At 39.9% G+C, this 10,979-nt stretch overlaps 1 long non-coding RNA gene and 1 pseudogene across 1 annotated transcript; both read right to left on the bottom strand.

Annotated features, from left to right (window-relative positions):
- Positions 1-4,219: 4,219 nt before the first annotated feature.
- Positions 4,220-10,490, bottom strand: LOC109211930. The gene is made up of 3 exons (XR_002065791.1): positions 9,944-10,490; positions 6,292-7,253; positions 4,220-6,212 (listed from the first exon to the last, which is right to left on the bottom strand). It is a non-coding gene; the product is annotated as an uncharacterized LOC109211930 (long non-coding RNA).
- On the bottom strand, positions 7,488-9,948 carry LOC109211929 (annotated as a pseudogene).
- Positions 10,491-10,979: the final 489 nt, after the last annotated feature.

Below are 10,979 nucleotides of genomic sequence, written 5' to 3'. Positions count from 1 at the left end.
ACTGAACAGTATGAAGTTCAAAACTCAGAGATTTTACATATACCAATGCACAACTAGCATGATCAATGTTCCATGAACCTCCACTCATAAGTACTCAACCCCTCGGTACTGTATATGGCCATCTGGCCCAGGGAAGATCCATCTCGGAATATACATCACTGACTGCAGTCATCCATTACCGAGGACACAGGCCAATCCAGCCTCACGGAGAAGATCCATCTCCCGGTATAATACTTCAGACAAGATCCATGTCCAAGGAAGATCCATCCATCAATATCATCATCTACGCTCACTGGGGGTGTAAAGACTCTGGAGGGGCTTCTCTCATTAGCCCAAGCGCTATAACAAAGCCAACGAAGGCTTGTTCAGTATCTCGCCGCAGTGTGCAGCCCAATCTCATACTGTCACTCAATAGCAGGCTCTCGGCCTCACTCAGTCATAACTCACCAGTCTCACATACGGGCTCTAAATGTCATGATACTAGCCCGGTCAATAATAAAATATGGCAAATAGTTATAATCGAGACAAGGATAGGATATAATATGGATAAAAAGGACTGAGTACAGAATATCAATAAAATAAATGATATGACAGCAAGAAACGACCTCTTGGTCTCAATAATATCGACGTGAAGCCTTAACATGATAATCGGCATGATTTACAACTCAACAACTAAATTACATAATTACAGCACAGATATCGGTAAGAAAGAACCACTAAGCGGTGTTCTGGAATGATCCAGGCTGCATTTCCCACGGTGCACGCCCATACGCCCATCACTTGGCATGGCGTCACCTTCATAATAATCATGAAACACATAGGTTCGGGGTTTCGAACCCGCAGAACCAAGATTGGAAGCGTTACTTACCTCAAACCAAGCCAAACTCTAGCCCGCGACGCCCTTTCCTCTCGATTCAGCCTCCAAATGCCTCGAATCTAACCAAAATCAGTTCATAACCATCAATATATGCTAAAGGAGTGAAATCCATACGAAATTAATCAAATTACAACACAATTCCCGAAATTGACCAAACCCGACCCCCGAGCCCACGTCTTGGAATCCGACAAAATTTACATCAATGGAATCCTTATCCCCCCACGAGCAAAAGTACCAAAACCCGACCACAAATGGCCCCTCAAATCCCTAATTTTAGGTCTCCAATTTTCCAAGCCCTAACCCCCCAATTTGCTACTGATTTAACATAGATTTCAAGCTTACAACCTTAAAAATCATCATAAAAACGAGTTTAGGGACCAAGGACCTTACCTCTAAGGAACCCTCTTGAATTTTCCCTTGAATTTGCTCTCCAAAGCTTCTTCCCGTTTGAAATGTTATGAAAAATAACCCAAATTCGCGAAGGGTGAAATATACATGTTCTAACCCAGCAAAATCGCATCTGCGGTCCATTTATCGCACCTGCGGTTCCAGGTGCGCATCTGCGGATTCCACTTATCCGCCCCAGCCACCGCACCTGCGATCAAATTCTCGCACCTGCGCCATCGCAGGTGCGCCCAAAGTTCTGCTTCTGCGGCTCCAGCCTTTCCCTCTCTTGACAGCATCTGTGACTTCACTTCCGCTTCTGCGGGCCCGCACCTGCGGTCCCCAATCTGCAGGTGCGGTTATGACAGGTTCAGCAGCTTCAGCTGCAACTTTCAAGTTCCAAACTTTCCGATAACCATCCGAAATCACCCCGAGGCCCACGGGACCTCAACCAAAAATATGGACCAGTCATATACCACTATCCAAACTTATACCAATCTTCGAAACACCTAAAACAACATCGGAACATCAAATTAACCATGGATTCAAGCCTAAGAGCTCTAAAAACTTCCGAATTCCGCCTTTGATCAAAAAGTCTATCTAACCTCGTCCAAATGACCTGAAATTTTGCACGCGCGTCAGAAATGACACAACGGACCTACTCCAACTTCCAAAATTCCATTCCGACCCCAATATCAAAATCTCCCCTATCAACCGGAAAACGCCAATATTCCCATTTCGCCAATTCAAGCCTAAATCTACTCCGGACTTCCAAAACACATTCTGATCACGCTCCTAAGTCCCAAACCACCTCCCGAAGCTATCCAAATCATAAAACCCAAATTGCGGGATCGTTTGCTCACAAGTCAACTTCCGGTTGACTTTTCCAACTAAAGACCAACTTAAGAGACTAAGTGTCTCAAACCTTTCCCAAAACCATTCCGGCTTCGAACCAACTAACCCCACACCACATAATGCAGATGATCAAAGCATAAAGAAACAGAAATGGGAGAAACGGAGCGGTAATTCATGAAACAACCGGCCGGATCGTTATAGCTTGCTAGTTCTTTAGCAAAGGCTGCTGCAATCCCCACACTCTGGTTTTCTTTTAATTGTTCCTCCTCCTTTGCTTCTAATTTCTTGTGAAGTTCTGGATCAATGATATAGCACTCCATCTCATTGTGCCCTTGTTCTTAACTAGTGTTATTGTATTTTGGCATATAATCGTATTTGACTCGTATCCACTTCGATTCCTCAGTCCATTTTTCATCAACTTCCTCCACAATTTTTCCTTTTAGGGAACTGGGCAAGAAGATGAACCTCTGCAATTTGTAAATCGTGGCGGTCAATTAACACCCGCAATTTGTTTCCACAAATGGTTTCTAGAACCCCGGTTACGTTTGTCACAATTAATTTGCGGGAGTTTTCAGAAGAACTGCGTAATTATTTCACAACGGGTTTAACCTCGCAATTTCTTTTCTTGACAATTTTATTTACTGTTTTTCGGGGTTCTTTACATTTCATTTTGACGGGTTATAACCTCCGTAATTTTTAATTCTTTTTTTGGGAATTACAACGTCTACATATATTTAATTTTTTATACAATATTTATTATTAAGTTACAACTAATGCATATATTAAGGGTGTTTACCTGACGGGCTGGATCGGGCTGGACATGGGGAAAAATAGCCCGTTCGGTTAGTGGGGCGGGCTGGTTAGTTTGTTGGAATTTCGGGCTGGTAGTGGGCTGGGATATTCCGGGTTTTGGTGGGCCCGTCTGGGTTCGGGCTTATCGGATCTAGACCGGGCCAGGTGAATTTTTTTTTTAAGTATTATGTTTCCTTGTTCAATGTAATTGTTATTTAAGTGTTTGCAAACTAATAAAATAAGTATTAAGGCATAAAATTAAACTTTTAAACTTTAAATTTTAAATTTTTAAATTTAAAATTTTAAAATTGAAATTAGGTGGCTACATAAAATTATTTAATATGACCAATATGTAAGGATCAAACTTCAAAGGCTTTCATTTCATATTTTCATTGTATAATAATAATGCTTCAAATTAACTTATCTTATAAACTAACACATTAAGCTTAAATAAGTCTAACAAATTCAAAATAAACAAAATTGTCTCAAATCAACTTAAATACGATTCCTAGAGGACGCACAAGACAAACCTTGATATGCCTCCTTAAACGAGTTGTGCCCTCCCACTTTCGATGAACATTAAAGAGTCAACCACAGTTCTTGCACTCTACCTTGCGAACTTCTTCATTTTCTTCTACCACCTCCAAGTGTTCCCAAATATGTGAATGCACTCTAGAAGCACAGGGCATGATTTAACTTGAACCTAACAAAAATGGTAACCACACTTGACTTAATAATTGTAATTTTGTAGTGGCTACCGTAAATAATTGATAAAACCTGAAATATTAATTAATTGAGAACTTGAGAGCAATAAGCAATTCAGTAATCAAAAGGGAATTGAGAGAGAATTAGAGTAGAAGAAAGAGCAAGTTGTGGAAAAAAATGAAGAAGAGGGGGGCTTTTCATAATGTAATTTATCAATTATTAGGGGGTGGAGGGGCTATTTTAGTAACGAGATGGGCCAAAATGGCTAAAAGTGCAAAAAATGGCCGTTGCCCAACGGTCAGTTTTGATTTTGACCATTGGCAACGGTAGAATTTATAAAGAAAAAAAATTACAACATCAACCGGGCTGGAAGGGTTAGCTGGCTAGCCGGGTTCCGGTGCACCGGTAGCCAAAAAAGGCCCGACCTCGTCCGGCACAACCCCCCTACCCTAGCCAACCCATCCCATCCCTTACCGAACCGGGCTGAACCGGGTTGTTAGTGGGCCGACCCAATTAACACCTTTAGCATATATAACACAACTTCACAATTAGACCTATACAATCATTATTATCATAATCAAGCCAAAGTATTTTTGTAATAGAAACATCAGTATTCAATTGATCATAAAAATGTAAGCAATATCGCAAGTCATCAGATTCTAGGTACATCTTTATGCCCAAAGAAACTAAAAAATGAGGGGGGGGGGGGGGGGGGGGAAATTAATACGTCATCTTCATATACACAATCTTTATTTCAAACTGCAGTTGTTCTCCAAATTGACCCTTCTTCAGGCACTTTATGAGCAGACGTTGCAACAAGGAAAAAGCTTGGCATCTACAGATCTACTCACTTCTTCAGAATAACATCTTTCATAGCCAGCAATGTAGGAGAAGTCTGCAATAAGTTGTTAATGTCATTATGTATTCTAAAAAGCGAAAACCACAATTAAAACAGCAAAAAGAGGCACATAACAATCAGCCGACTGTTCACTTCCACTAAATCATGCTAAATTAGCTATAACTGACCTAGTGCAAATTTTAAGGGGCACCTGGGGAAGTAAGAAAACCAGCTCTTCAGCATCATACTAACATTTACAAAATTTAAGATAGAAGAATATACAAGATTATAAGTTGTTAAGGTATTCAGATCATACAAACACCATATGTATAATAGGAACAGTTGTGCAATTGTGGAAATATTACCTGCATACGATATTCATCATTCATCTGAAATGAATTAAGTGAGTATAAAAAGTTGTGCGATCGTGGTAATATGACAAGAGATTGGTAACTTGTGTAGCTCACATAAACTCAAAATCATTTTCCAGACCATGATGACCCGTCAATAAGTTCTATAATGAAATGCAATGCAACATTGTGTAGCTCAACCACTATGTGAGCCGAAACTAAGAGAAACAAAACTAAACTAATAGCCATAAGAAAAAATCTGGACGTAACAAATAAGTTATTATAGATACAGCAACTAGGAAAGGCAAATATATATATATATATATATATATATATATATATAACTGTGGTGTCCGAAGCAGCTTGTGTGCAGCTCGACTAATTCCACGAGGTACCTGCTACCTCCCACCAGCAACACGTACCAAGTAACTATGTCCAAAAAGGCAATACCATATTGAGATGAGTATAAGCTATATTCAGTATATAGAAGGTAGTCAGGTTAGGCAATCAGGCTACGCGTGGTGTACTCAATTTTAAAATAACAACATAATGAATCCCAAGATACTTATCAAAGGAACATCCCCGACAACTTTTTCAGATAGGTAAACACAAGGCTTAAAAAAGTTGTCAAACATCATCATCCCCTCATACAATCCTGAACAAATGTAATTCAATCCAAGAGTATATAAGTTGCTTCACCTAGAATAAGTGAGTCAGTTCAATTCAGAAAGGGACATGATGTCAAAATATCAGTGCTTATTCATCGATACACTTCAAACTATCATTTCTAATAGAGCAAAAGCTCCCTGAATAAATATGCATCAAGAATTAATATCAAGCACAGCAACACTTTTAAAAGCAAAGGCATAAATAATAGTAACTTGTAAGAGCCTGTGCTACAACAACATAGAACTGATATTCAAGGTGAATATTAAGGAAATGCAGTTTCTAGTGTTACTCAGAAACTCAGATTTCTTGAAGTTTCCACTTATCCTCTCTGGCTAGACAAAACATCTTGCTCTACGCATTAAATTTTTCTTTTTTCTTCTGCTTGCTTTGTAATTCTTCTTTACGCGCCCCATGCGAGGCTATAGTGAAGCATATCTGATTAAATAGCTCAAACTTCTAAAAACACTAATACTTTCTTCATTGGCCTGAACCTGATTTTATACAATTCTCCAAAATCATCCTTCACATCAAAAGAAAGTTGCCATAAAAATTTAACAATTAATTTCCAGCTTGTTCATTGAGAATGATTTTTTGTGTGAAATTGATGAATACTTCACGAGTATAATGGAACTAAAGCAAATACATAAGTTGGAGAAAATATTGCTAAACAGAGAAACAGAATGTTCATTATATCTACGTATAAGCTTGGAGAAGCCTTCAAATCAATGAAATTGAGCTCAATCTGAAACAAAAAAAAAAAAAGGAAAATCAGGAAAGAAGATAAAAATTTAACAAATAAGTTTTTCTCTGAAATCGTGTACCTATCAGAAGGATTTTGAGAGAAGAGATAGAGGATGAGTGACATGCATATACTCACTTCATCTTCTTCTTCATAGTTGTTAGAGAGAGAAAGAGAGGCTTGGTCCTTCATCATTATCTTCTAAGACTCAGCCGCTGTGAGGACCGCTGCATCATCCCTGCTGCAGCTATGATGACTCCATGTGTGTGGAGAGAGACGGTGATTGAGAAAGAGCAAGCGGAGGAGAGTATTTGGTGACTGCTATGCTGAAAGGCAGAGCTTGAATCGCAAAGAGCGCGATTAGGGTTAGGATTCTGTCGCTGCAGCTTAGCATAGTCGAAGGTATTTTGGGGAAAGAATCAGAGAGGGGGAAAAGGCCCCGTGGGAAGGATTTCGTAAAACAAAATATCTTTACTGCGGGGGTCCGTAACCCCTGCAAATTGCATCAAATTTGCGGAGCTTAGGCCAACCGCCCCAATTCGTGCAATTTGCAGATGTTCTATTTGATCTCCGAAATTTAACAGATCTTTTGTAGTATATGCACGCATCAGATTTCATCGGTCATAATCTGTTCTATCACCTCAACCTGGGAGAAAAGCTTTTTTTGTTGTCAAAAATTCATCTATGCTTTATTAAGCTCTTCTCTTAGGCAAGAGCTCAATCATTCCATCTTGAACTATTGCAAAGCTCTCATTCCCTGAGAGTGAGTTGGCTCGAATGAAAGAAGACTTCGTCCTATTTCATTGGGGCCTGGATCGAACGATACAATGAACAAGATCCCACAATTAAGTTCAAATACACTGACGAAATTAATTACTATATACAAATCATATACACAGCTGCACATGAGAAGAGAAACCTTGCCTTGATCCAGCTGCTCAATCAGTATGCTTCCTGAATCCATTCGAACCAAAGTCAAAGCTTCTATGACAAAGTTGAGACGGCCCAAGCCATATTCTCTCACAAGACAAACAGACCTAGAATCTGGTTTAGAGCAGCTTAAGATGAAGTCTCTATGTATCAGGTTCATAACACAAAATATTTGATATCAAGATAAATTAAACACCCTTCTCAAAACAAAGGATCTATCAACACAATCAATATTTAAGAAACTAGTATAAGAATGCTACATAGTTCAAAGAATCAAGATTTATAAAGAAGTAACAATGATTGCAATGGAGCTACAAACATCTCGAAAAGAATTAGTTAATCAAGTTCTTCGAAAAATTCATATATTACAAAACAGAAGAGACATACTACAAGGGTTACAGAGCATTCAGCATAAGAATCTATAACCCCCACCCCACCACCCCCCACCACCCAACAAGACCACCAATTTCTGTCCTCTTCAACCCAGTTTCCACTTTCACCAACTACGCTAGCTAAAAGCATGAACAAATAGAAGATATATCCATCAATAAAATACAGTGGAAAGATCAAACTACAAAAAAAAAAAAAAACTATAGTTTGCAAATTCAATAAGGAGCGTAGTACCCTGCACCGTTTACTGGCGGCATTGCATAGGACATCACAGGGGGTTGCCCTGGACCATAGTATCCTCCAGTAGAGATCTTGGCCAAACTCATTTGACCTTGCATGCCATCCCTGGCATACTGCTGCCATACCATCTGTTCCTGTGCTAGCAATTGCTCTTTCTTCTGCAAATCTGCCATTTGCACATAAGAAGGTGGTGGAACAACAAAGATGCAGCAAAGGGGTCTTGTCCAACTGTCTGGACTGTTCCATCAGGTGCAGGGAGTGCCAGAACAGGTGTAGCACTTTTCCCTAGTCCCGGCAACGCCACACTGCTGGCACTGCCACCACTCGACTGCGCAGTGGCTACATGTTGCCTAACCACACCCTGATCATACATGCCATTCAACAATAGTGGATCAAGTCCACCACCCAATGCCGCTTTCTGCTTAGACAAATTACTTGCTGTCTCCACCAAAGCAAGCTCCCAGTCAGCCTTACCACTCTCAGCCGCTGGATTTTGCCAAGCAGACGTAACCTCAGTTTCCCCATTGGATGGGAATGCTTCCCACGACCCATTTGCATTGCTTGTTCCTGACCCCGCAAACAATGCCAAGGCTAATTTATTCCCTTGATCATCGGCAGTAACACCCTCCTCCCTCAAATCCACCAAATCGCCAGTTTCCTGTACAATAGGCTTGGGAAGCTCTGGTTCAGGAGGCGGTGGAGGAGTACAATCCTCTGGTGGTGGCAATGCTTTGATTTCATTCATATCTGGTGCTGGCTCCTGTTCCTGTGGAGTCGACTGGCTCTCTACTTTCCTCTCAGGACTCTTCGTTGCTTTAGCCCTATCCCTCACAAACTCTTGCAATGTATCTAATAGCTTGCTTGTAATCCTCGCAACTTCTGGGTACTCTGACGACCTTGCCACACCAATATCCTTGCACCAGTCATAGAATCCCACCAACTCATCAATCCGCTTTGCTGCACTAGCATAGGCATCAAAGGCCTTGACACAATCCTCAAACTCCATATCAAAAAATTTATCCAACAGAAGAGCCAAAACATCACATATATCTGTATGAATCTTAAAACTTTCTTTCACCATAGGGTACAAAGCAACTAAAACCATCCTTTCATTCTTAGCCAAACCAGTAGGTCTACAAGATAAAAACCGATCTAGCAGTCTCTGCAAATGAGTCATCTTTCCAAAAATCCTCTCAGGCTTCATCTCTCTCAATGGAGTCACTTCTTTATTCTCCTGTATGGACTCTCGCACATCCCCTGAGGATCTCGACCTCCTCATTCCATAACCAGGCTCATCTCTGAACTCCCCAAAATCATACTCATGCCCTCGGTTAGAACTCGGGGGCGATCTAAAATGTTCTTCTCTAGATCCATACCTCTCAATCTCTCCACCAGTACTACCATTTTGCTTCCTCTCAAAAACCATCAATTCTAACCTTTGATCCAAATACAAAGCATAAGTCCTCACAAAAGCCGCATGATCCCACGAATTCGAGTGAGCCTCGTCTTTGAAATCCGACAAGTTGAGCAGCCTTGTTCCCCTCCTCGTACCATACATAATTTCTTGCTGAAATACAGCATCTCCATCATTGAGAAGTCGGTGAATTAGCATCAAACACTTGAGGGCAACAATCCAATCCCGGGTTCTTCCCAATCTTTTGGAAATTGCCGACATACAGGCACTCACATAGCCACGAGAATAAGAAGTCAATTGGAGAATCTCCCTTATGTACTTCTCTCCAGCAGGTTCATCATCATGGCTTGTAGCCTTAACAATAGCAATTTCCAGCTCCGGTGCCATGTTGCTCGCCACTTTGGCTATTCCTATGCTTGTCTGGTCCTTCACCGCCCCTATCGCCTTTCGGATCGTGGTCGGTGCCATGGCAAGCAAAAAGTAGTCTCCTCTTTTCAGCAAATCACCAATTGGAATGTCACAACTTCAAGATTTGAGCTTTTAAATCCATATTAGTAGATCCAAGAACAAGCTAGTAGTGATCGACTATATGGATAACAAATTAAATATTTTGACTCGATTGCCTGAAGCTTCTATATTAGGAAATGATTTCAATTATTTGGAACAATATCCAGAAAAAGAAAATCATGAAGTAAAAAAATCGCCTAACAGATTCGGAAAGAAAGAAGACAATCACATGGGTATTTGAGTTCACACATACCTGAGCACTGTACCGTACAGATGTGTAAGGGAATAAAATGTCGGCTATTTAAATAAAGAGAGATCTGAACTGAGCTGAAGGTTCTGTTAAAGAAAGTACAAAATGAATTAATATCTTGTACTCTCTCTATATATATATATTTGCTGCGAGGATCGAGGGAAAGGCGAAAATGGAAGAAGAATGAAGAATGGAGATCTAAAACAGGACAGGGAGGGATCTGAACCGTTGGATCTGAATCAGGGATAGCAAAAATGTTGGAGGAAGCATCCTACGGCACAGGAATTCAAACAGAGTCACTCACGGTGTGCGGGTAAGTGCGTGTTTTAGGTGGATATTGCCTATGAGTTGGTGTATGGCTGGAACTTTCTTTCTAGAACTATAACTAGAATGTCTGATTTGGAGCTAAATTTATCTCTAAAATATTCAGAAACAGGGAAGAGAGCAATGTAATGGTCAAAACACCATATTCAAACTGTAGTTTCAGGGAATAAAATTTAAATGACTTCTAGACTATTGGTATTTCCATTGAATACAGGGACGGAGGTAGAAGTAGACGCGGAGCTAGAATATAAAGTTTTATGGGTTATAAAATAGAGAAACTTTCAAAAACCACTACTGTTTTAGTGATTATTAGTTAGTTGTAGCTATCATTTACTATATTACTTCCTATAGCTATATTTTTAGCTTTTTTAGATGTATTCGATGTATTTAAGCTACTGTATTCATGAATACAGTAGCATTTCTAGGCTTGAAACAGGGGATTACAGCTAGACAGATTTTTGTATTCGAGTGTATTCGACTGTATTCATGGCGTGAAACATGAAATTACAGCTGGACAGATTATTGTATTCGACTGTATTCACGGCGTGAAACAGGGGATTACACTGTTTTTAAACGGAAAGTGAATCATTTAACATAATAGACTCCTAATATAACTCAACAAACTCAATTATAACACACAAAATTTGTATTTCCATTTATAAAAAAGATTCTCAACCGAAAAATACCCCAAAAACATAGCAATCTTCAGAGAAAT

The sequence above is a fragment of the Nicotiana attenuata genome, unplaced genomic scaffold (assembly GCF_001879085.1).
Source record: "Nicotiana attenuata strain UT unplaced genomic scaffold, NIATTr2, whole genome shotgun sequence".
In the NCBI taxonomy this organism is placed as follows: domain Eukaryota; kingdom Viridiplantae; phylum Streptophyta; class Magnoliopsida; order Solanales; family Solanaceae; genus Nicotiana; species Nicotiana attenuata.
The sequence above is the reverse complement of the archived record's forward strand: the minus strand, read 5'-3'. Positions and strand labels throughout refer to the sequence as shown.